General features: G+C 37.8%; 1 protein-coding gene across 2 annotated transcripts in view; it reads right to left on the reverse strand.

Annotated features, from left to right (window-relative positions):
• The window catches only part of LOC120776614 (CUGBP Elav-like family member 4), a 975983-nt gene that overhangs the window by 697988 nt on the left and 251183 nt on the right, over positions 1 to 26812 (reverse strand). The window lies entirely within an intron of this gene.

Here is a 26812-nt window from a genome sequence, read left to right on the forward strand (position 1 = left end):
CCGCACGCCGTCTAACCACCGCTGGCTGGGCGTCCGTCCAACCACCACCGTCCACCGTCCGACCACCGTCACCTGGCATCGGCATAACGAATCCACGGTAGTCAGCCCGTAGAAATGGTGTCGGCGGTAAATCCTTACTAGCCGTACGGATCTGCAGACATAAGTTTAATAACCCGTTGCCAATAGCAATTTCCTCTACTCAGGCGCGACGCCAACATCTTGATTTTCATTGTCCTTACATTTTCGTAATTAAAAGCAAGTTATTTCATTTCCGGTAACAGCAGCAGAACCTTTAAGCGCTTTAAGCAACCCTCACCAAAGTTGAAGATCATAAGACGCAGCTGTTTTCAATTTGCCAGCAACACCGGCCACCGCCGTAAAATAATTATTTATTGGTAGATCACGGCCCATACGCGCACGCCAGACTCTGAAAAGGCCAATAAATGGAAATGCTGGCAATTTTATTTAAAAACCAAAATGAGTTATAATCCAGCCATCTTACAAATAGTTCACATGAACTGGTACGGTGATACGCTACGAAAAGTGAACGGGTGTTACTACGGAATTCAGGATACGTTTCATTATTTACTCCTTTACAAAGTGCCGCCTACCGCTGGCAATATGCAGTAATAAGAAAATCGACAATAATTCTCCCAGTTTGATAAATTTGCGGGGAGTCGAGCGCCGCGGCTGGGATATCGTCTGGCGAATTCGGTTGCTGGTAGCAACGTAATGAAGCAAATCACCTTTTGGTGATGGACCAGCGACAACCAGGAGTTCCATTAACCAAATTTTACATTACAGGGGTTGCGGCATATGGCGAAGGGAAGCGCTTTCTGCTAAAGGACGCCGAAAGGCCTTTGTACAAAGCCCTTTGGCGGCGCCAAACCTGCTTGGCTAATGAGGCCTTATGAAGTAAGCTGAGTTTCTTTGCAGATACGAAGTGGATGTGGGCTGCGCAAAACTCAAAGCAATGTAATAAAATTTTCCGGCTCTGGAGAACTGTCAACATCTCTTGTTCGAGGTAACCGTGGCGGAAACAGGAGAGAAAGCTCAATCCAGGATCTCCATGGAACACCCCATGAGAGCAATTCTTATTGAACAACCAGCATGGCAGCTGCCATTAACTCAGAGTTTCCATCAGATTTCATCTCGCACATACCTGCAAATGAGAAAAAAGTTAGAAAATATCTCTTATTAGCCTGTTGGAAGATTGAAGCTTAGTCATAAATAGCAGTAATTGTAATTGCTTAATGACAATGACCTATTTAGCAACTCCCCAGCAGTCGCGACCTGACTATTTGATCGGCTGGCTGGCAACCATTCCTGAAATTCTTTTATATCCAAATGATTTGCAAACAAAATGTAAGTGGTGCAATAGCGCGGTGCCATCGCCGGATACCTGTATTCGTCTGGAATATACGGATGGCCTCCATTGAATCAATCCAATGACGATGATACGAACATCAAAATGAATCTGAAATAATGGAATTAGGCCAAGCCATGAAACTCGATAACTGAAATAGGATGAGTTAATGCGAAACAAAAAAATATAAAACTATATGGAATTAAATTCAAAGATATTGAATTTATCTCACGTATATCAGCAAGGAAAATGAAAAACCAAGAACTGTCTTACAAGTTTGAACAATCAACACATAAGCTTAGAGCATAAAGGGGTTGGTGGCGAAAAAATTGAATATTTAGAACATGAAAAAGATAGATAGTTATAATTAAGCCGAAGATATGAATGGATTTTGATAAAACTGCACAATGAATTTAAAAATTTTTCAAAAAAAATGAATTTAAAAACGCTAAAACTTGTGTCGGAGTTGTTTTCGAAAATGAAAATTCTTTTATTGAAACACGAGTTCATGGAACAAAATAGATCCATGAGTCTGATGAACAGATAACGAAACTGAATGAAAATTTAATTTTAAACAATTAATGGCCAAGTAAGAGGTTTGAGTGAAATCACGGCCAGAACATTATGACGAATTCAGCGGTATCATATATGCAGGGCGGCGGAGGAGAATTAAGTTAAAACGTCTGGATGGCGAGCGCAATATTTCGGAGCCTGAGTAGTTATCCCAACAAAGATGATATAAAGATTCTCTCTTCCAATAAAACCCCAAAGCGGAGGGATTATGTTTCAACGGTGCAAACAAATTTGAACTTTAACTGACCCCAGGCGGTAAAAAACTGAACCATACCCAAAATGATCGATAAACAGGTTCTTTTCTAAAGGAAACAAAATACCATGACTTTGCCTAACTGAAAATCATCACAAACACTGAACTCTTTACCGTTAAAAGACCAAGCAGTTTCGGTAGAAAACAAAACTAAGGATTGAAATCGAATTCTAAGAAAGGTCAAATCTTACTCAAATTTAAGACCTCTATCACTATTAAACTTAACTTTTGAGACGTCTAATAAATATTCTTCCCACAAGGCAACTCCGAAACAAGACGAAGCATAGTCAAGCCCAAAATTTAATAAACAATTTTGAAACCTATTTATGTTCACCGTGAAATTATAATTCACTTCTTAGGTGACCAAACTGAATCCGTTACACCGCCATTGACATCAAGGTGTAAGCAGTTTTTTGTGTCAGAACAAACAGCAGAAAGCAATAAAGCTGCGCGCGAACCAATTCCATAATTTCGCAAACTAATCTTAAAACAATAAAATCCTTTTGGTTAATTTACTGATATTAAAAACATCGTATGTTCCATATTCCGGAATACCTAAATATCACTTAGCTCTGGGGTGTAAAATCCAATCTTCGCTTTATAGAAACGTTGGCTGTCACCTTGAAGATGACACATTCGCGTAGAACTCGAGAATTTGAGATATCGATAATGAAATGTTGAACATAATTCGCCCTCTCTCCAAACAGTCGCCTCATTTGAACGAACCGGTATTAGCGACGTCTACAGGAAGCATAAAGCCGATGCATATAAAAAAGCGACTCCGCGCCAGAAACCGTTCTTTTTATTTAGATTTTTAGATAGTTCCTTTGCAAATTTACCACAAACTCATTGATAAAGCTAAGTTATCGATCCTCTAAAAATTTTCGACGAACACTTAGCACATAGTTACTATATTAAATTTAGCCACCTTCTTCTTGAACTCTTGGCCTTTGCAATGAAAACCTTTTCATTTCTGAAGAGATATGACAAAGTAAGCCTTTAAAGGCATGTCTCCCGCAACGGTAAGCAAGTTATCTCCGGAAGATAAACATGAAGGATTGACCATTGATAGCGAGTAGCTGGTATTAAAACGAACGTCTGTAATCAGTGCGAAGCCGCATTAAAAATTTTATTTACCGATAACTGTTCCAGTTCGGTACCAAATTGTTATGCCGTACAACGCCAACATGGCAAGTCTATAGGACCACCATACCATAGTTTATTATACTGCGTAATGGTTTAACCAAATTTCGTGAAACTTCTGGCTTTTGGTACCCAAATGGAAACGAAGCGTTATTGCTTCTAAGTGAGTCCTTTAACACCTAACTTTATTTATCTTGTTCACTGGATAATCGTTCAATAATGAATTCAAATTGGAACCAAACATAACCCAACCACAATACTCGTAATGCTGCGTATACGCTTAAGTAAGCGACCGCCCAATCCATCATGGTAAACCTCGGCTTTACGCGAACAGTTTAGGAAGCGTGCGGATTTTTCTCATGTTGCCGTACAAATCTGAATAAGTCATGTACAATGACACAAACGCAAACATAAGTTAACCCCGCAAGTAACTGCAGTAATGGCGGTAGCCGTTATTAAATGAAGAAATTCCTCAGCAATCATATTGAACTTAACGCAGCAACCTGACGTTATGAACGTGACATTTGTAAATATTGTGACATATGCGGCACAGGAATATTACTAACGCACGACCCGCCTGGGACTCAAGTGTGCTGTTTGTTGAATGCGCAACCGTATTATTACCTGCGCTGAATTGGCAAATATTGCTACGCGAACACCAACATATGCAGGCAATGATATAAAGCTTTAGTCATGAACTTTGAAAGCGTATTTTTCACTTGTAAAGCAACAACAGGTGGGTAATATTCTTTTAGTTCAAAAGTGAACTTGTCACTTCATTTTGGGCCAAACTCTACTACTGATTTAAACTATATGTAATTTAGTTTTATTTTTGGGTATAATATTTAAAATATTTCTAGTTTAAAATTGAATTTCTATACACCTTTCTCACATTTAATTAGTCTTCCAATATTATACAGGCATAATGAAAATGTAGGAGGAGCTCTGTCCAAGTTGAACATTCAACACCTTTATTCTGCACACCAATTCTTCTTCTTTCTGGTCACACAATTTAGGCCATTTAGTTTTATGCATAATTTGTGGGCTTGGTTGTTTATCTACTCATTTGGTATGTTTCCGGTGCCCCTGTCGTGGTATTGACATTTTGAGTTGTTTACAAGCCATAATCTGGCTGAGGCACTGCATGAAGAGACCATAATTAGCTAGGGGATAACATTGAAAGGAATTTAATAACAACTGCCATTGTGCTGCAATAGCAAATACCAATTCGTACCTGAAAATATGTCTAAAGAACCATGGAACCCAGATGTATAATTTTCATTATTTATGCCCGAACTTTCAAGATTCTTTTTCTTGCCTGCTGGCTTTTCTTCGGCGTTTATTTTAGCTGCTACTAACGAAAAACTAACTGGTTGTAATACTGAAAATTCCTCACATTACGATAATATGAAACCCGTGAAATGGCGCAAGTATCTTCAACACGCATCTGGGAATTATGTCAGCCGTAATAGTTTACTCGAAGAGCCTAATCAAGGTATAATGGGATAAATGTCAGTGCAATTTGGGTCGAAAGCAGGTTTTGTGAATACGTGCCTTGAATCAGGTGAAGCACTTCCCAGGGTTCTATGCAAAGTTGAACTATCGCTGTGTTAACGCGTTTTGTTCCTTATCCTAAAAATTGTATTAAATTTAAGAAGCATACCTCCCAAAGTGAAATATACACATTTATTACAATCTTTTGAGCCCTAGTTTTGGAAAACAGCCAGTTATCAAAATATGCTTTTATAAAATGTAATATTCAAAAAATTTAATTTGTATAGTTATACTTTATGGTGCAGTTCTATGTTTATAATTATTCAAAAATATTAATCTTAAACCTCCCAGCACTATATTATTTATGGGATTGCAACTCATTTTAAAAAATGCGGAGATTAATAATCGTAATTTGACTGGTTTGTTCTTAAAATTCCTGCAATTTAAGTTTTAGTAGCAAAACAATGACACAAAAATTATGTGCTTGTAAAGATATTCGAAACAATAAATTTGCAGCAGTACCATAGCGCACATAATGGCACCGAAAGTTCTTTTACTTCATTTATTATTTTTGTTAAATAAAATAAATCAAAAATTGAAAATTAATTTAAACAAAATAATGCGCCTAAATGTGGCGTAATGAAATGTAAATGACTCATTTCCCGATTTCCCTGACGTAGCTTATATTTCCATATATATTTGGCACATTTTACAAACACATAAATTCATGGTTTAGGTACAATTTCATATAAGTGCTGCGAACAGTATGTACTTGAAAAAATGAATGCGCCCGGTAATTTCCCTTGCAACCCACCTCCTAAACGCTGACTATTTCCAGGTAATTCACCATGGCGTGTATGAGTAACATGGTTTTACTGAATGAACAGAGTTTTCAGAAGGCGATTTATTTCAAACTCTTTATCAACCACTACTCCTGATATATATGATTAACCATATCATTTCGGAAGTTCAAATCACCACCTTCTAAAAGCAGTTTTGCCAAAACTGGGTGGCGTAAAATCTATATACCATTATGGGCCTCCTTGATAACTCACCCTTCTGTTCCATCGGTATCCTTAACACCCAAAGTAAATAATTAGGAAGTTCACTGACCAAACCGAAACGCATTTTTATCCGCCTTCGCACCACCGGAAGGCATTTTGTTTCCTGGCTACCGGAAGTTAACGTTTTTCTGCCTTGAACCAGAGCACATCCTCGATTAAAGAGCATCTCAAAAGCGAAACGCGATACCAGGAAGCAAGATCTGAAAACTATTTAACTCACCTGATACGAAGTACTATGTGGCGCGGCGAACGCTACCGGCAACAAGTTAATAACGCCACCCGACTCACACTGGCCAGGACAGGTCAATTTAGGCGGCATAACCGGGTAGAGCTTTATATGCAGAAACTAAAAACCATAAGCAGTTTCGAGCTCAACGGCCGCATTTCGTAATCTTAGCTGCCAAAATGAACTGCGCGACATCAGTGGCGAAGAGCGAAAACCCCACCAGCAATACCATGAGTATTATGGTTTAAAATCTGGCGAGCGCAAACGGGCTGGGCACAGAGTGATGGAGGAAATGTAGAGGTGGACGACGATGATGCGCGGCGGTGCCGGCACAACTTCGGTGCACCGGTTGTTGCCGCAATACAAAACGGCAAACGGAAAAATCGCAAATCGAAAAAATCTGCAAGCGCTGCCACCTGAAGCTCAAGTGCTGCGCGCAAAAATCTTGTAATTTAATTGGCTGAATCCGATCGAGCCGTATGCGGTTTCCGCTGCTTTTCGTCCAAAGGGCAAACAACAACAAATGCAGTTCAATAGTTCAGTACGAGACGCGAGCCAGAGTGGATGCGCAACCGCCATTATGCCAGCCATTCGGTTTTTCGAACCGAGTGGCGCACCCGGTTCAAGGTCATTACAACGAATAGTTCACCGGCAGTGCTGTTGTTGTAATTGGTTTGTTGTTGCAGCCATTGATTTAATACCAGCGCAATTGCAGCGCCTGCGCGTGAAGCGGGCCATCATGTAGCTTCTGCAACTGAGCGACGCGGTAGAGCCGGAAGCTTAGCAGACGCTTACATCGCCGGTAAAATAAAATGAGTGCAATGAAACCGATGGCCAGGAGTCGTTGCATGATCAAAACGGGAACGCATAACGGCGCCATTTACGCAGCGCACGCAATGAAAATGATGTGGCCGTCGCAGCTTTGCCGCCTGCTCAGTCTGGTACCGCCGTAACGGCAGCGAATATAAAAGGAACTTTATAGCCTCGATGGTTCAACAAGTTTGACGAACAAAAAATGAAGGCGCCAGCATGTGCAATCTCCTTTGCTAGCGAAAACCGTTGTAGCTCTATGCTACAAGCACACACAAAGAAATGAGTAGTAACTTGAACCCTTACTGACTTCTTCAATCTCCGGCATTGCTTTGCTGCCGCGCATTCATCTGTTTCCCCGTATCGAGCATTTAACCGGCTTCATTGAATCATTAATTTAGAGCGAATTTATTGTTTTGCGAATATGATTTGTTATGCATCTGGTTCCAAGCCGGCAGCTTGTAATCTAAGGCGAGATTCGAAAATCGCCGCTGAAGCGAACAACATCATAATTAGGCGCTTGTGCCCTCATTTACTTCCACTAAGGTTTATTACAGCGTTATGACTGCCGGATTATTAAATTCCTGCTCGCTCGAAAATAAAATGCGCGCAAAAATGCCTTTGTGAACCGATTAGTACCACCAGAATTTTGTTAAATTGCCGCTATACTTTTAGATAACCTTCGGGAATTTCCACCCGAAACAGTCCGAAAACCTAACTTACCCTGCGTTTAAACAATACTCCGAATCATTACCGAAGCATGCACATAGCTTTCTCTCAAATACTGCGGCAAATCTGGTGGTGCTAGAAATGTAATCTTTGAGCCTATTTGTCATCCTCAGCTATAATATTAACTGTGGACAGATATTAATATGCTGGGAATTTTATAATTAAAGAATTTTTACATAAACCTAGGGAAAAATGTAAAAAACCGAATCGAATTCTTTGCATTCACTGCGCTTAATAGCAGATATTATTTAGGTTGATAGTACAAAAAGCATAAACTTGGTGAGTCTCAATAAATGAAAATGAGTTTTATACTTTTCTTTCTAAAAAACTAACGAAACCCGTCGCTATCTGAGCTTTATACGGTAACAACAGCAATTCTGATTACAAAGGACATATAAGACAAACGCGTGATTGATTTATTTAGGTTGGGTTACACTGAAAAGAGATTTCTGGAATACACTAAACCATGACCTGCATGGCCAAAGAAACTTGAAACCTTAATTTGATGAAAGCAATCATCAATTTCTTTATTAGTAATTGTAATTACTAATAATTGGTTCGAAAATAGTGCGCAGCGCAAAAAGCAACACTGCCAATTTTCAGTAATTGTTTGAGATGCTTTTCGCACTTAAACATATCACTCGGCATGGCACCGAAACTACTGCGCTGTGGGCGGTATTTGAACTCCTTCTGGCATCCAACCCATAATTCCCTCAGTCTCTGGCGCGGCACACAAACATATTAACTGCAAATATACGCAGATGACTCAAAATTTCTGATTCTCAAATTTCAGTGGTGCTTTCGCCCTCGCTGTGTAAAGACGCGAAATGGCCACGCGCGTTTCGCACTTAATATGGTGGCGGTAAACGGCGCCGCCAGTTTTATCCCATCATAATAAATAGGAATGCAAATAGCGACGCCCGTTCAACGCAAGAAAACCAATTTGAAATTTTATAGCAGTGCTTTTGCACTCAATTGCGCCTTCAATCAGCGCACTGTGCTATGGAGCCGGTTAGCGTGCCCGGACAAAAAATATTTGTATGGAATCTGAAATCAAAATTTCACTTTTACTGACGTACCAAAATAAGATTTTAGCCTTCTGAAATATACCGCAAATGCAACTCCGAAAAATTTACCGATACCATGATGATTAACAAGCACGGCTGGTAACCAAGTGTTCCAAATGGAACCACAAAATATAAAGACGACATTAAAATCACATATTCTGAAATCATTAAACAAAAGCAACCTGAAAACCGCCAATTCTGGAAAATATGTATGTTCATATTAAAATTCATGTGATACTCAAGAGAAATCCAAAACTTAAATGCATTAATTTGAAAAGATGCCGGCGCCGAAAACACATTCCTGAAAATTGGAGCGTCCACTCAGCAGAGACAATTTAATATTTATTCATACCTAATGATTCTCGAAACAACAGCCCTTTAAATTAAACCAAAAAGCCATTTTTACATGAATAATCCAACTTTTTTTATTCTCTAGTATACACACATATATGGCATAGGGCACTAAAATTCCTTGCTGTAAATTTTTGATTGAAATACATATACAGCTATTCCCAGTAAAGATATGGTTCCCAGAAGTGCGACTCCTGAGTACCCTGGGATATTCCAATTTATAAAACAAAAATACTAAAACGAAGAATTACTTTAAAAGTAAATAAGCAATATTTCAATTCCATGAATCCCCAAAACCATTACCTTGGCACCCTGAGAGTTCAGTTTAAGACAAAAATTACTTTGAATCTGAGAAAAGCAGCCAGCAATGACACAATGCACTAAATAGTTATTTCAGGCGAAAATGCCATCTGAAATATTTGAAGTTAGCTATCAAAGCGAAAATTACGAATATTCTGGAGATATGTCTGCCACCATCATACTATTTTCGAGGATATAAATGAGATGATATGTATAAATATGCATGGTATGTGTATTCAAAATCTGAGGTTCGTTCCCACCCAGCAGGGAATTTGCATGAATTTAAACTGGATGGTGATTCATTCTGATGAAAAACATTTCGGATATACATGGGTCACCAAACACTGTATACATCTTAAAATATATTATTATCTTATTGAATTTAAACCCTGCACCAATGCTGTGCTTATGAAAGCACTCAAATTGTTTATGAAACTGGCGAATCACTACGACAGGAAATAAATTTTATCGTGGCTGTAATACAGCTACAAATAGTTTCGGCTTTTATTATTGTTCGCGTTAGTTCCAGCGAGCAGCATACGCGTCGCCGCCGCCGTTTATAATGCCGATGAACCGTTTGTTGCCGCAAACCGTCTCGCCACAACGTCATTAACTGCTGGCAATGCTTTGCTTGTGCAACATGGTATCTAGCGCTCTTTTCTTTCAAATACCGACATTTCGCACAGGCGATGCCAGTACCAACACCGCGCTGAATGATGCACCCCATAAATGCTTTTCAAAAATATTTCAGCGTGGACAGCGGTAACAGGTTGCACCACACCAACTACGTGGGCGCGAGGCGGCGACGCTTTGGCGGCGAAATGAGCAACCACATCGCTAACCAACAACACTATTGTGCGGCGGGTCATTATCGCGAGTTAATGTAATTTCAGTGCACTTATTTTACCGCTGATGATTCTTTTTCGGCAGCAGCAGAATGAAAATGCAACTTCTGCTGGTCTACACTTTGAACAAGTTATTTGTTTGTTGTTGTTGTTGCCGGTTCTTTGGTTAGAGTTCTGATTTTGCGTAGTATGACAGGCGAACGCCTGAAATTTCGATGACGCCGCGGCGTGCCAAGCTGTCACCAGCGATTTGCAGCGAAGGCAGCCGGGTCAATACCTTTATCAGCAGGCGGCGCGGCGGATTGTTGCCAACACCACCAGCACCACTCACACTACTAATTACTACGGCTGGGTTGCCGCCGCCGACGGATTTCGCCAGCTCAACGCCGTGGTACAATGCCATGTAAGCGATTAGCCACAACTATTAACCATTAACTGGCCATGAATAAACAGCTAAACAAATGCAAATACCAAACAGCAACAAACATGGCTGGTGCGAGATTTCGAGGAAAACCACGGGCGCAAACCGGTAATGCCGATGAAGAGGCGGCGCAGCAGCAATGTAATCGCAGCAGCAGCCTTTGAGATTTGGTTTTATAATGGTCAAAATGTTGACAACGCAGCAAAGCAGCAACGGCAATAGTCAGGGGGCAAACAGAAAAATTTATATGCACACATACCTAATATTACAGACGAGGAAATGACTACATTTAGCGAAAACTTTCGGAGTGTTTCCCTGACTAAATGCAAGTAATGTCATCATGACTTTATTGTGGCTGCTGTTGTTGTTGTAGTAAAATCGCAAAATACTGCGCTTACGAATGCGTAAAATTTGCAAAGCTTTTTATGTCGATATCGTTTGTTGTGCTTGTTTTGCTTACAGTTGTTACTTCCCATTTGCTGCAGCTGCAGTTAGCGGGTGGTATCGTTGCGGCAACGCTGCAGGGTGTTTCGAAGATTTGGCATACTTTAGTGCTGGCTTTTTTTTTTAATGGCAAACTCTGCTGCTTCCATGCAAATGACTGGAGCGGGTGGGTTGAGCGGTGCTTGGTGTTGCTTATATGTCAAAAATAGTAAAAATATAGCTCATTTTAATAATTATACCCCAACAGGGTATATTAAGTTTGTCACGAAGTTTGCGTAACACCCAGAAGGAAGCGTCAGAGATCCTATATAAAGTATAAGACATATGTACATATATAAATGATCTGTGCATGCTGAGTTGAGTCAATTTGTACCATAACCAGTCTTGTCTGTCTGTCCGTCTGTATATTACAATGAACTAGGCGCTCAGTTTTTAAGATATCGTTTTAAAATTTTGCGGTAAACATCATTTTCCTTCCAGGCCGCTTTATTTGTCGGAACTGGGTCGATATCGCCACAGCAACACTGAAACTAAATCGATCAGTCTGTGCCAGCGTAGTTACTAAAGAATGCGCCCGTAGCGGTATATTAGCTTCGGTGCAGCCAGAAGTTAACGCTTTTCGGTTTATAAAATAGCCAGGTGAGAGAGGCGCGGTGTAAGCGATTGACTTCGTGCTAGCGCAGACTCTCGGCGCCGTCTGAAAGCCACAAACTACTGATAAAACGCAAAAGAATAAAAATGAAATGAAAAGAAAATACTTTTAAAATATTCTCCTCAAAAATTTAAAATGCAAGAAATGCCTGTAGAAGTGATAAAATAATTAGGACTTTTACTCATGCATATAAGACAAACGATAACGTAAACTGTGATATTCAGGTTTGATAACTTTCGGAGTAACCCGGAAAATTCCCCGCCAAAAACCTGGAATGGCTGCTAAAAGCGCCAGAATCAATCCAAATACACACAAGTAAGTACAGTAAGTTTGATAATGAAATTTTGAGCTTACTGTTATAATTGTGGTGGAAAATATGAAATCTTTAACAAAACACTATGCTAAGTTTAATTTTGGCATATTTTACGAATTTAGAAGTTACCTGAAAACCTGAACTATTCCTTAAGTAACTATTTCAAACACACAGTTTCTGACTGAAATTGAAATTACCGCCCTTTATCAAGCGCTTCCTAAACAAAAACTACAGATTTCTTTATAAAACAACAGCACATCTATAAAGCGCCATGGAGCATTGAAATAGTAGTGGCTATTGACAAAAATAGTTTCGCTTTAAATCTGGTTTCTTTATGGTATTGAAGTTGATTATTCTGAATAGGAAATTTTAGTGTAACGCCCTAGTATTAATAAGCGAAAATACCTACCTGTTAATATTTCGGTTAAGGTACTAATTATATTGTGGATACCTGTTTTGCGATGCCGAGTTACTAAAAATAGTAGTGGAACGGTGAGCTGATTGACAGATTATTTTTACTAAAATAATTTTATCATCCAAAAAGTAAGGTGCTCTTTATTGTTATTTTTTGCATATCCAACGAAAGCCAGCGTAATAAGAGGATCGCGTGCATTTAGTGGCTGCGGGAAGCACCTGCAGTGAAGAGGAACGAAAATGGATCTACAACTTCATATAAAACAGTGGTAAAAACATATAAAGAAGTAGAAAAGTCTGGTGGGGTGTCTACTGATTCGCGTAAACGCAATTGATTATAAAAAAAATGAACAAAGGAGCGCAAGGCGGATTTTCTTTCTGAGAATTTTCGCACGTAAAGTTGTAAGATGTGTTAAGACCTCGGCCTACAATGTCGGCTGCTGTGGAGCGGAACGAACTTAAGAGCTTGATAACTTTTTTTAAAAAAAAAACGCATAAAATTTGGTAAAATCTCATCGGTTCTTTATTTGAAACGTTAGATTGGTTCATGACATTTACTTTTTTGGAAGATAATTTCATTTAAATGTTGACCGCGGCTGCGTCTTATGGTGGTCCATTCGGAAAGTCCAATTTTGGGCAACTTTTTCGAGCATTTCGGCCGGAATAGCCCGAATTTCTTCGGGAAATGTTGTCTTCCAAAGCTGGAATAGTTGCTGGCTTTATTTCTGTAGACTTTAGACTTGACGTAGCCCTCACAAAAATAGTCTAAAGGCGTTAAATCGCATGATCTTGGTGGCCAACTTAGCGGGTGCCATTTCTTGAGATGAATTGTTCTCCGGAAGTTTTCCTCAAAATGGCCATAGAATCGCGAGCTGTGTGGCATGTAGCGCCATCTTGTTGAAACCACATGTCAACCAAGTTCGGTTCTTCCATTTTTGGCAACAAAAAGTTTGTTAGCATCGAACGCTTGACATGCCATTGGTTTCAACAAGACGTGGCGCTTACATGCCACACAGCTCGCAATGATTCTATGGCCATTTTGAGGGAAAACTTACGAGAACAATTCATCTCAAGAAATGGACCCGTTGGCCACCAAGATCATGCGATTTAACGCCTTTAGACTATTTTTGTGGGGCTACGTCAAGTCTAAAGTCTACAGAAATAAGCCAGCAACTATTCCAGCTTTGGAAGACAACATTTCCGAAGAAATTCGGGCTATTCCGGCTGAAATGCTCGAAAAAGTTGCTCCAAAATTGGACTTTCCGAATGGACCACCTAAGACGCAGCCACATGGTCAACATTTAAATGAAATTATCTTCAAAAAGTAAATGTCATGAACCAATCTAACGTTTCAAATAAAGAACCGATGAGATTTTGCAAATTTTATGCGTTTTTTTAAAAAAAGCTATCAAGCTCTGCAACTGTTTAGCCATGCAACGCTTCCTTAACACGCAAAATAAAAAACCTTATTTGCACTTTCTACTAAAGTGTCCTAACTAACCATTAACTAGGCTTATAATTTGTTTACATTACTTTTGCGCGATAACACAGGAAAACGCTTATGCGCTTCACTACTGACTAATTCAGCGCCAGATAGAAAAATTGCCAGCTTCAGTTCTCGGTTTGTGTTTAAATATATACAAATAAATAAAAATAAATTAAATATGTCACCGTTATCACTCGCAGTCAAACCACGGACCATTACGCTTACTCAATTTCATAAGTAAATTTCGCATTTTTTAAATCTATACCCTTTTATATCTTTCATTATTAATAAAATTCCGCTTACCCCCACACTAGTACAAACATTCTTATTGACTCCGCATGCTACCGTATCCTGTAGTACCAAGATTCCCATTTGAATTGCAAACACCAGCCAATGGCGAATTCATAGCATTATAAACATTTTGCCTGGATGGTACCGTCGCATTCCTTTGGCAGTATGGCGCCATTTACAACTGGCGTTTTCGCCGAAACGCAACTGGCTTCCACGGTACGCAGCCCGATGGTGCAGAACTGACTATAGTCGAGTAACCACCGTGAGGTGAGTTCGAGAATCAGCTCAGACTGCGTATGGCGACCAGTTATTAGACGGAGTGAGTGTTGCGAGAAAATTAAACAGCAGAGGCGCGCATAGCCGGTGAACTTAGTTTCATTTTGTATTTTAATTTAATTACGCATGAATTTTAATTACCACTTTTGTTAACCCGCCGTTCGCGTTATCGCCCTCCCGTGCACTTCTGTAGACTTTCGTGTATCTTCAGGAGGATACCGAGCTTTACGCGCAGCTTTTTACACGCCAGCAGACAGCTTGGCGTTCGTTGCGTAATAATAAATTTTATTTGCGTACCGTAAGGACCTGGCAACAGGATACGACACCATACTTCGGGATGATTTTCTTTCAGTAAAGCGCTACGGCTTTGTGAGATATGCGCGGCTTTTATTAGCATTACTCTGTTGCACATTTATCAGTTGGCAGTTAAATACATATGTATATATCGCTTGTAGGTGGCTTGTATAAAATTTTACTGCCAATTTGAATTCGAATTACAGATCAACCAAATACGTTTTAATAGTCGAAGCTGAGTGCAATTGCTCGGACGTTTGCATTGAAAAACTAATAAATTCATTGGACCGCTACTACATCCTGAGCAATCTGTAGCGTGTATTGCTGATCACACGGTGTGAGGCAAATTTGAGTTAAAGGATTTTGTGTATATACGCGGCCCCAAACCGTAAGGATCGCGAAGTGATTGTCGGAATTTTCGATTATCGTCCATTTGTTATGCAAAGATTATGTAAGTGAATTCGATTATCTAAAATATCTACCAAATATAAGTTTGTTCAAGAAGCTGTCATGTAAAGATTACTTTCTTCGTATAAATTTGGTGAATATATTATACTTTCTTGTACAAATTATTCAAATAAAACCTGAATTTTTTTTGAAAAACTCCAAATTATTCCTAAGAATCATTCCGGAAATCTTGCTGTTTAAAACGAAATTAAAATTACAGCAGACTTTATTTTTAATCATATGTCCTGTAGAAAGTACTTTCCCAACAATGATTAAAATCCATTTTTTGAATTAGAAAAACCTGAATTACTCCTAAAAACTCTAAATTATTCAAGTCTATTTTATAAATTATACAAGAAAAACCTGAATTACTCCGAAAAATCGAGTTAGTCCTGGAAAAACTCCGAAACCTCCTCCCTTCAAACATATTTTACAATGGTCGAGATTCCCATGAGAGCACACGAAGAGACTAAAACGCACTTCGAGGAACACCTGAATACTACCTAAAAAATCAGAATTACTCCAAAGAAAGCGCATCTTGAAAATTTCTATATTAGTACTCGATTTCCTATTGAATAGTTCCCAACACTTTTTAAGTTCCAAAAAAACTGAATCTACCCCAAAACGTAATCCATCCCAAAAATTAATATGACGCAAGCAGTGTCTAATTTCTGCTAAGATAATATTGGAGAAAACATTTCCAATTATTGAAAATGAATTTTTTGTCTCGAAAGACCTGCAATTACTCCGAAAAACTCTAATTATCCCAAACTATTATTTCTTTGAAATTATGCAGGAAAATACTCTAAAAAGAGAAAGCTTATATACAAAGTTGCCTGAATAATTTTTGGTGTCTCAATATAAATTCGGAATTAAAAAATTTAGAAAACTTAAATCAAGGGGTTTGAAAAATATTTTAGTTGAAATTATGTGTTGCCAAAAATAATTTGGCCCACATAGTTATGGGAAATATTTTCAGCAATTATTCGCACCACCTGGAAACTACGAATTACCCGGAAAAATCACAGAAAGTTTTAGGAAGCTATTATTTTAAATACCAAACATTGAAAGAAAATAATTATTAGAACTAAAACTTACTCCGAGGTGCTCCTAAAGAACCAGAAACACTCCGAAAAAAGACTCACTTTGCGAAAACATATTATTAAATAGCTACTCGACTTCATATTTTAATATTCGAATAATTTCTAAATCTGAAAACCTAATAACCCTTGAAAAATTTAGGAGCCATTCCGAAATTATTTATTTCGTAAATTGTGCAAAAATTCTGTCTTTGAATAATAACAAATTATTAAGTTTTTCTAATCACCCTTACAAACTCGAAAAAGATACTCAGAAAAACGCTATTACACATTTCCAGGGACGAAGCAAAGCAACTTACACCTCTTTCTTAGAATCTTCTCAGCCATAATCAAAGACCACGCTCCGGAAACGCATGGTACATATTGATGGCACTGGAAGTACGAATGTTGCCTGCACTCTGTGAAGTAGTTAACTGTACAATAAATACATACATGTAAGTACATACATACATATGTGTATTTCGACTGAACAGACTGGTCTTCCTTCATACCTAACAGCCTGTAGCATGATTAAACATCTTATGCAAATCTGACGGCGGATGCGCTTCTCGGTTTGGTAACTTCCCAGAAAGCGCAATACGTTGCTGCGCTTTTACTTTGGTAAATTTTAGTTACCATCATCAATTGATTTTTATCTCATATTTCTTTTGATTATGCCTTCTTTATAGCCCATTTACCACGTAAAGTTACCGATGGCGTTCCTATTTATTGGTCGTTCGGGCGTCACTCTGCCCGGCACCGTCGCCATCGTCTACCCAGCCATGTCGCCATCCTTCAACTCACCTGGCTAAAAGTGCATCGCCTGTTCGGGAAGGCGCTGGATAAGAGCTCTTTTTCACACAGCGCCATCTAGCGCTCATCCTCCGATACCGAAACTGGCCAATATGGCTTTAATGGAGAGTTTTCACTTGGTTACATAATGACATCTGTTATTTGTAGGCCCGCCAAGTCCAGATTGCATAGTCCATACGTCGTTCGCTGATGCGATACCGATTGTGACGAGTGTTCATTGGTGGTGTCTGTCGGCGATATTGACCCCGCCGACGTAAGTCCAGAGACTGATATATTTTGTATCCCTCATATATTTAAATCTCATTTTCTTGTTAATAATAGTTTTAGATTGGAGGAAGCTCTGATTCGTCGAGCGTTTATATAGGCATGGCATACCGTGGACCACATCACCTGGATTGCCATTTCTTTTCACTGAAAGGCGCTGATGATGATGTGAGTTAAACCCAAATATTTGCTCTTCAGTAGATTTTGGCTTTTCATGTTTAACTTCTTTCTGTTACTTCACAGCCGATGGTGGAAAAGCTTTGCAGTACCACCATGTTTACAATACGAGCAACTCAATTGGAATTTATGAAGACGGAGAATATGGGCTTCATTTTGGGAGCGATTGGCATTCGGTATGTTGTAAAGCAGAAGAGCATGAAAATTTAATTACCAATAGGACATCACACTCTTTCTATAAAACTATGTAATAAAGATTTTATGATCACCTTTTTCGGTAAAAGTATTATATCACATCATATACTCTTACCTGTATGATATTTGTTACGATTTTTATGGAATGTCTTTTGATTTCTGAAAACATTTAACCCTAGAAACATACAAAACACGCATATCAAATCATTCTGAGATCATACTAATCTAGTTTCTATATATTAAGACCTTACATCATATAATATAAGCATTTGCTCATTTGACAGCACTCACCTGATATATTTGGATCACTCTTGACGTTTATTTTGATTACAATTTAACTCTGATTTGGATTCATTTATATGAAAGGAAGTAATTACACATTACAAAATACCGTAAAATATCATGACTTTTTATAACGTGAAAATTTTAATAAATTTTTCCAAAGCAGTAGTTTACACATCACATGATATAAAAATATCTACATACCCTTTGTGTTTTTGATCCATCTGAATTCAGATTTATTTTGGTTACATGAAAATGGTATCTATACATCACGTGATCAAAAATATCATATGACATTTTTTTAATTTCTATGTTTTTTGTATTTAATTCAAATTTGGATTCATTTTAGTATTCACACATCTCATGACATTTTTTATATCTATAACTGTTACTCGTAGCTTAACCACCTTTAAAAAAAAAATAAAAATAATCTGAACTCAAAAATAACGTTATTGCAACTGCAAATTTAATTTTCCACTTGTATTTCGTTTTTATTTCCCCAGGTCATTTTGGCAACGTTGACTTTCTCTCACAGATTAAATCTTTAAACGCCTCAAGCTAATGGATTGATTGACGATATTTATTATCACATTGCTCAGCTTCTGTGCGATTCCTTTATGGGCATGCCCAACAAATTGAGTCGATGCCGTGATTATGCGAGTGCACCTAACCGGCTCTTCTGATATATTCCCTCGGGAGGGAAGTTTACTTCTTCTCGGCAGTGGTACATGAGATACAGGCATCTTATGCGGACGATAAACTAGCTGAACTGGATAAGGAAATTTCACTGGTTTTGTATTATTAATAATTGGCGTTGTATTCAGTGTCTTCGCTTTATTGGCGAGCTTACCTTACCATAAGTATACGCAGAAGAAAGAATAAGGTGATACACATGTAAATCCAGAGTTACATGTGTGGAACCAAAGTGTAGAATAAAAAATATAGAAGAAAAGATTGAAGAAGTGTAAAAATTAACAGGAAGCCAAGTTTAAAAAGCTTTCACCGAACATCACGAAGTATTTGATAGCTGTTTCTTAGTCAGCTTCATATGACGCTTAGCATTGTTTCTAAGCTTTGAAGGTTTGTTATATTTTGATGATTCTGCATGCATTTCGTTGGTTGGCTTTAATATTACTTAATCCTCAACTGGCTGGCACTCTTTTACAATAAAGCGAATAATTTTTAGTGGATATGAAAATTTAATAAGTCTCTGATAAGAAATAACTTCTGGTTTGTATTGCTCTGTAAATCATCAGCTCTACTACAATCTGCTAAACTTTGCATCGATATGACAAATCATGGCGGTGGTAAGCAACGAACTAATGAAGAGTGAAAATGAGTTCAGCCACATGCACAAGCAACTCCTTAATCTGCATATGTTCTCACATATTCATAGAAAAAGTAATACATAAACAGACGGAACGCTATGCGCACATCATAAGCAAATTTCTACAACACCGCTGCTGGTACGCCGGATCCTTGAGCGCTGATATGCGCGGCTTGAACCCGCTCAACCGCCGCGCATCTAGTGGTTAATATTTTACTTCTTCCGTTCAATCGGATGCAAAACGTTAAGGCGGCGGCCGGAGGCTGGAAAAACATGAATGCAATATTGTAGATCCTGCAACAACATGCGCGCTGATAAATTTCCACTGAAACGCACATGGTTATGCAGGCATATACCATAGTTGCGTGCACCAAACGGCTATAACATATGCGAGGCGAATACCCGGCCGGGGCAGTACCGGAGTTAGCGTGCGGCAATAAAAATCGAAAACTTCTGCTGGCCGCAGCAGCTTTGTGAGCGCCCGAAGCGCAAATGCACCCGGAAAACTTTGATGCATTTTTTCATTTAGATGCAGCGTGGAGCTGGAGTACGAACGATAAGTTTTCGTGCCATTCAATATTTTTTGGGGAAAAAGGTCAATACCTTTAAAATACCTATTATTAATTCTGATATTTGTGTGAGGGAGATCATATTCGCGGTCATATTAAGTTGTACACCGTAAGGTTGATCATAATTCAACATTTCAGGAAGACTCAAAATGTTCACCACGAGTAATGAGCTACTCTTGAGAAGTCATTAAATCAATACATGGGCCTGTAGGTGGCAATAGACATCACAACTCCAAAAGACCATCAATAGTTACATAAGTAGGTGAAAGGACAACAACAGTATCATGTATATGAGAATCTGAGGATGTTCATAAAACTTTTAAGAGCTAAATTTTTGTTTCCTAAAGAATTTTTTGATAAACTCAATGAAAATTTTGTAAGACAAAGCAGCTTTTACGGAAAAAATTTTACAATATTCCCCAATAATTTCCACAAAGTGTAATTTCGTTCCAAGGGAGTGACGTTGACGATTCTGAGAAAATTATACTAGGAGTGTTTTCACTCTTAATATTAAAAATGAGAGAAAAACGGTATCTGGATCATTCTAAGAAAACTTTCACAGAGAGTGATCCCACCCAATATATTAAAAATGAGTGAAAACAATATCAGGATCTTTCTAAGAACACTTTCACTGAGAGTGATCTCACCCATAATATTAAAAATGAGAGGAAAACGATAAATGGATGTATTTAGGAATACTTTCACTGAGAGTGATCCTACCCAGAATATAAAATATTAGAGAATAACTGTATCTGGATCTTGCTAGGAACATTTTTACTGAGAGTGGTGCCACCAACAATATTAAAAATTAGACAAAAACAATATCAGTATCTTTCCGGGAACATTTTCTCTGAGAGTGATCCAATCCACAATATTAAAAAAATAGAAAAACAATATCTGGATCTTTCTAAGAACGCTTTCATTGAAAGTGATCACACCCACAACATTAAAAGCGAAAGAAAAATGATATCTGGACTACCCACACTCCAACGGAATAAGAAAAAATTACTATTTACCATTTTGGCTCGCACCCGCGGTGGTCAGACATTCAGGAAGCAGAGTTCACAAAAATTGTTTTCTAATATTTATTTTTTACCTGAAATATGCCAAGTTTCTTCTGCCATGGGTTAAATGCGTATCATTCAAACCGCATAAAAAAGATCAACCCCTGTCCATCAGAAAGATTTCCTGAGCTCTCCTTAGTATACATTCTACTTTCTTAGTTTGAAGTATGTGCTCTTTTCCACTTAACAACAGATATCATCAGTCAGTTCGCTCTTTTATTACGCAAAATAAATGCCAAAACTTCAAATATTTAAATTGAAGAATAGAGAATTGAAATTTAAGCAATAATTTTACTTAATCTTTTGTCAAATTACTTTCAATATTAATAAAAAATCTTTGCAACTGAAAATACAGCAGCATATATCCTCAAAAGCATATCGTAATCTTGCGCACACACACAAACAGCCTTTGAACAACTTCCGTGTAAGGTTAACAATAAATTCAAGTATGCTCGAGAAAATAAAGTAAAAACATCCGAAATAAATACAAATCCAAACTAATCATAGGATTCAAGCAAAGGACTTCATAACGCACAACAAATCGCCAAATGGGCTTCAAACAAAATAAACAAATATTTAAGCAACGGAAGCTTTTAAATTGTTGAAAATGTAGCCATTTAAAGCCAGCCAATGCAGAAAAAGATGACAACGCCAGCGCAAACTGAGGGCTAAGAGAAATATGCGATCAGGCCTGGGTTACTGTATTATATAAAAAGAGTATTTATTTTGTAACATAATGTTGGAGAGCATGTGCGGCAGCTTGATCGGTTTGTAATAAAATAAATTTATCTCTGTAATTGCGTTGGTTCAAACTTATTAAATAAAATGTTAGCCAAATGACGAAACCAGTACCCTTAATGAAAGTTTTGTTTGTTCTTGTTTATAGAAAGCCTCAACATTTTCCTTTAACTTTGTTGAAAGAAAATACATAAAAATTCCTAATACTGTAGTAACTATGTATATAAAGTTGAAACAAGCCACGGCTCAGAGTTTTTTGAATAAAACAGATAACTTATTTCTGAAAATTCTCATAAAAATATAGCAACCACCTTTAAACTGGTTTCTTTTGATTTTGAAAAATATCTTTAAATTAATTTAATTTGAATTAATATCCTTATTTAAGCTGCTTTGCAATGAGAATTTTGCCTCGAAAAATTTTAAAATGCTAATTAATTCTTTAAACCTTATTTAATTTTAAAAATCAGATTAATTAACATTTAAACTTTATTTCTTTGAAAATATATATTTTTAAATACCTATTTGAACTGAATATACTTATTAATTATATTTATTTATTAAATTATTTTGTTTTCGAAATTTTAATTAACTCATTAACTATTTCTTAATTTTGAATAATTGTTTTTTCTAATTTTTAATTTTTATATTTTTTAAACTCTTCACCTTAATTTCCCATGGGCACCTCTTGCTGCCGTAATAATAATAAACTGCTTTTATAAGTTATTGGTTCTGCTGCACAACCAACAATACTCAAGGCTGTCTCGCGGCAATACCGGCAACGTTGGAGAAAAATACAAAGTAAAATGGAAATGAAATAGTCACAATGTTACAATAGCGCAATGCAAGAAAATGTTATTCTAGAGTTCCAATATAAATAAAGTGTAGACATCTGGCCGGAGACAGTAACGTAATACCTCCATGTAAATACCCAAACAATCGGCAACAGCAGCAAATTAAACTGTTCAGTTGGAATTATGATAATTCAGTACGATCTATACCAAAAATTGCTGATATGTTTGTTTAAAATAAATGGGGCTAGAAAGTATCATTGCATTAGCCATGGCGAAAATTCGACCAATATGTTCCGCCTGCAGCATGTGTATTTGAAATTTTTAAAAGCACTAAATAAACCAAATTGTGCAGTAAATCGTTAAAAACCGGCAAACAGCGTTAAGATCAAGCCCGCGCAAATATTTTGAAGCGCCAGCATAATCTAGTGCGCGCTATATTTTATTGAAATCATTGAAAAGTCTCAAAAGTCTGTATTTCGCGCAATAACCAGTAATTAACCAGCAATTCCGGAGGAACAAACCGCGACACCTGGCAGGAAATTGGTGTTATAATTCCAGCTTGGCGGATAAAGCCCAAACGTGGCGGTGCGTACTGAAATCATGAAAAGTTCTAAAATTGCACATCGAAATAAATCCGCATTAAACCAGCACCACGGAGGCGCGCGGCAAAAAATTAATATTTAAACAAAATCTTGATGTAACGATGGTAATGCCCCAAAGCATTTCTCAATGGCGTTATCAAAGATCAAAATTTCACATCTCTGGGATAAATCGTTAGTAAACCAGCAATACGATAATGAAATTCAAAATATTCTGATAGCACAATTCCGCAGAATTTGATACCGGCGCGCGATATGTTTATTGCACCACGAAAACGCTGAAAAACCTTGAGAGATTTCTATGTAACACATGCGACAAATACCGCATAATCGCCGCACCAGCCATTGTTAACCTGGTATATTTTATGGCGCCTAAAAGCGTGACATAGTTGGAAATTTGTTGTGCGTTAAAAAATTGATGCTCACCGTGAACGTTGAAGTAAATCAAAGGTAATGAGGATAAAGTTCATAAGAAACAAAATATTTCTTTGGTAAAATTCCGGCATGTTCCATACGCCTTAAAAGTATGTAAGTTGAAAATTTTGGGTAAAGTAAGAAATGGTTCTCAGTAAAATCGTTAGTAAACAGCAACATGATTGTCCAATAATAAATATATTCAAAAGCACAATCTGGCATAATTTAATGGCCGTTCAGCATGTGCTGTTGAAATCATTCATTTTCACATAACTTATATTTCTACAACAAACAAGTTGGTAATCCAGCAATATCAGCTTAGACTGTAACTATAAACACATCACAGATTGTAACGCGCCTGTGCATGAAGTAATATAAACCTAATTATAAATCAATTTACAACAGGATCCCTTAATAGGTACACAAATTGGCATATTTACTTTCCGGTTAAAGTGTTTTTTGCAAACTTTTGGTGTTGGTGGTCGCAGACGAAAAGTTTATCAAAAAGGAAAAGAATGAAATGTCTGATATGCAATATATTACTAAATTTCAAAAATAATTATATTCTAGACTAAATACAGCAGCTCTGATAAAAAATGGCTCACTATTAGTAAGAGTAGGTAACATTTTTTAATATTCTATTAAAAATCAACGAGATTTAAGACCTGAAAACCCCTACGAAGAACATGAAACCCCGGAAAGACGTGGAATTAGAATGCTACCAATTTATAAAATAATTATGATTTAACATCCCTTCAATTTACACATGTATCACAAATATTGCCTGAATACAACCATCCATCTACACCTACGCGCATTTGCTGATTTTCCACCTACTGCTTGCAACAAAAATTATGGCCGACTTCGCTCTTTTGCTGAACCTACCAATGCTCATTTCATTTCGCAACCAACTTTTCCAGCTTGGCAACCCCGCCCTTAGCGCTCACCGGTTTCTTTGCCACAGCCATTGCGCCAATTAAAGTAATCACCGCTTACGAACTTTTTACCGAACGTCGGGTAAACCAGCAGTAACAAAGACTCTTTTTTCTACATTTATTGCGCCATTGTGGTTTGTTGTTATTGCTGCTTTTGTCGTCATACTTTGTAATCGCTATTTTTGTCTTGTGTTGTGTTGCGATTTTTGTTTCGCTCGTTCGTTGTTCGTTGAATGCGTAAAAACTCAATCACAGTTACGTATTAATGCTTAATGCAAACCTGTTGCTAAGCACTTCTGGCCTTCATCATCATCATCAACAAAGTAATATACCTCGTAAATAGAAGCAGTAGCAATCAACAACCCGCCAAACAATAAAAACACACGAATAAATTAGCATTTCTTTCAAAAAGCAGGTATTGTTGGTATTGTTCCATTCTTATCTAGTACACATATAGTATAGCTGTATGTATATATCTGCTTTTATGGAATACATACACATACAGCAGTTTACCTCTCAAAGCACACTATCGCGGGTAGCGAAAATATTCATATACACTTCCAGCAGGCATGAAAGTTCATATATTTATTAATAGATATATATGTATATATTTGCAACAATAAAATTTAGCATAAGTTATTTCTTAAAACATATCTATGCCAAACTGAATCATTTAAAATTCACTCTGAGATGATCGGTATGGTAATGCTCGAAAAATCTCTGAAAGATGCGGCGACCGGAACATACATACTCTGTAGAACCCCCAAAAAGATCTAGTGACTGATGAGGATGGAGGTTCAATTGATTCTCAAACGACACGATGGAACAGACGGTTCGGCGAGGTAAGATGGACAGGAATGAAACTATTCCACCGGAGGCGAGACCTCGATAAGAGCAGCGCATCTGTTTCTTTTGTAGAATATGATTGAAACTTAAGAGTGCTCTGCCCAATTCATAACAAGAATCCCTACAATCTGCGTCAACTACCGTGGGATAATTCCCACATCCTGTTAAGGTTCTTAATATTCTAGATAACACAGCCTTCGAATAACCTAATGCAAGAGCTGCCTTTATGCCGCTATGTCTTAATTTGGTATCCCCAAAACTAATATTTGGCTGTGTAAACTGACGTTTGAGCAACACCAAAATCTCCATTAGCATCGGTAAGGAATCAGAGCCAACGATACCAAACGAGGCTCGGCACAAGGCTCGGTATCGCTAAATCCTTCTTCAATCTTAATTAAAAATAATTCCAACCGAAGAGCTGACCATGCAGGTACCATCTTTATAAGAGCAACGCCGCTGACGTAATGCCGAAGATATTGAAATCACTGACTCAACATGAAAACGCCAGTCTGCTTCGAGACTGGCCAAGGAAGCAAAGCAAATGGGTCTGATAGTGAGCAAGGGCAAGACGAACTATCTGCTGTCGTTGAACAGTCAATATCTGGACTTTACTCCCATATCGCTGTTGGCGCGCAATAACTTATAAGACTTAGATAATTCTGTCTATCTTGCAAACCAGCATCAACAATCCAAAAACAACGTCATCCCCGAAATCCAACCCGAATAACCCCTGCCAACAGGTGCTACTGAACTGAGTAAGCAATTGAGAAGTAAAGTCCTCTACGACGAAAATACCAAATCCTTATAAGTCACTCATCATCCCCGTCATATTATATGATGCAGAGACATGGACGATGAAACAACATCTGACTGCAGTAGACGTTATTGTTTCCTAGAGGGAAGGTTCTGCGGAAGATTGGCGACTTTTGCAGATTGGCAACAGCGAATACCGTTTCGGATGGAATTATGAGCCGTGCGAGTTATACGACGATATTGACTTCGTTCAGCGAATTAAGAGTCCGTGCATGCTTGGGCGTAGAAATGCGTCGATATATCACCTTGTATTTAAAAAAATACAGAAATAAAAAATAAAAAAAATTTCAAATATCAAAACCCATGTAACGCCTTTTGTAAAAACAGCTAAAAAAGGAAAAGATGTCATATTTATGCTTCGATTTCAGAGAAAAAGCTCGTGCAGTGCTAATTCTATATTAAATATTTCTACTCTTTCACTTTTCTTCAGCTTTAGTTGCTCATCAGCTTGCCCTGCCTGTGGCAAAGATTATGCTAAACGCTTACCTGCCACTTCCTGCCTCACATTTATCCATAGAGGAAACACGGATCAGTAATAGTGACACATGCATTTTCAGCAAGTGATCTTTGAGGTTTCTAATTTCAACAGAATCACCTGCACAGAAGCAAGTGTAAGCCAGCACTCATTTCCTCTAAACCACTTTATT

This window comes from Bactrocera tryoni, chromosome 5 (assembly GCF_016617805.1).
Source record: "Bactrocera tryoni isolate S06 chromosome 5, CSIRO_BtryS06_freeze2, whole genome shotgun sequence".
Classification (NCBI taxonomy): domain Eukaryota; kingdom Metazoa; phylum Arthropoda; class Insecta; order Diptera; family Tephritidae; genus Bactrocera; species Bactrocera tryoni.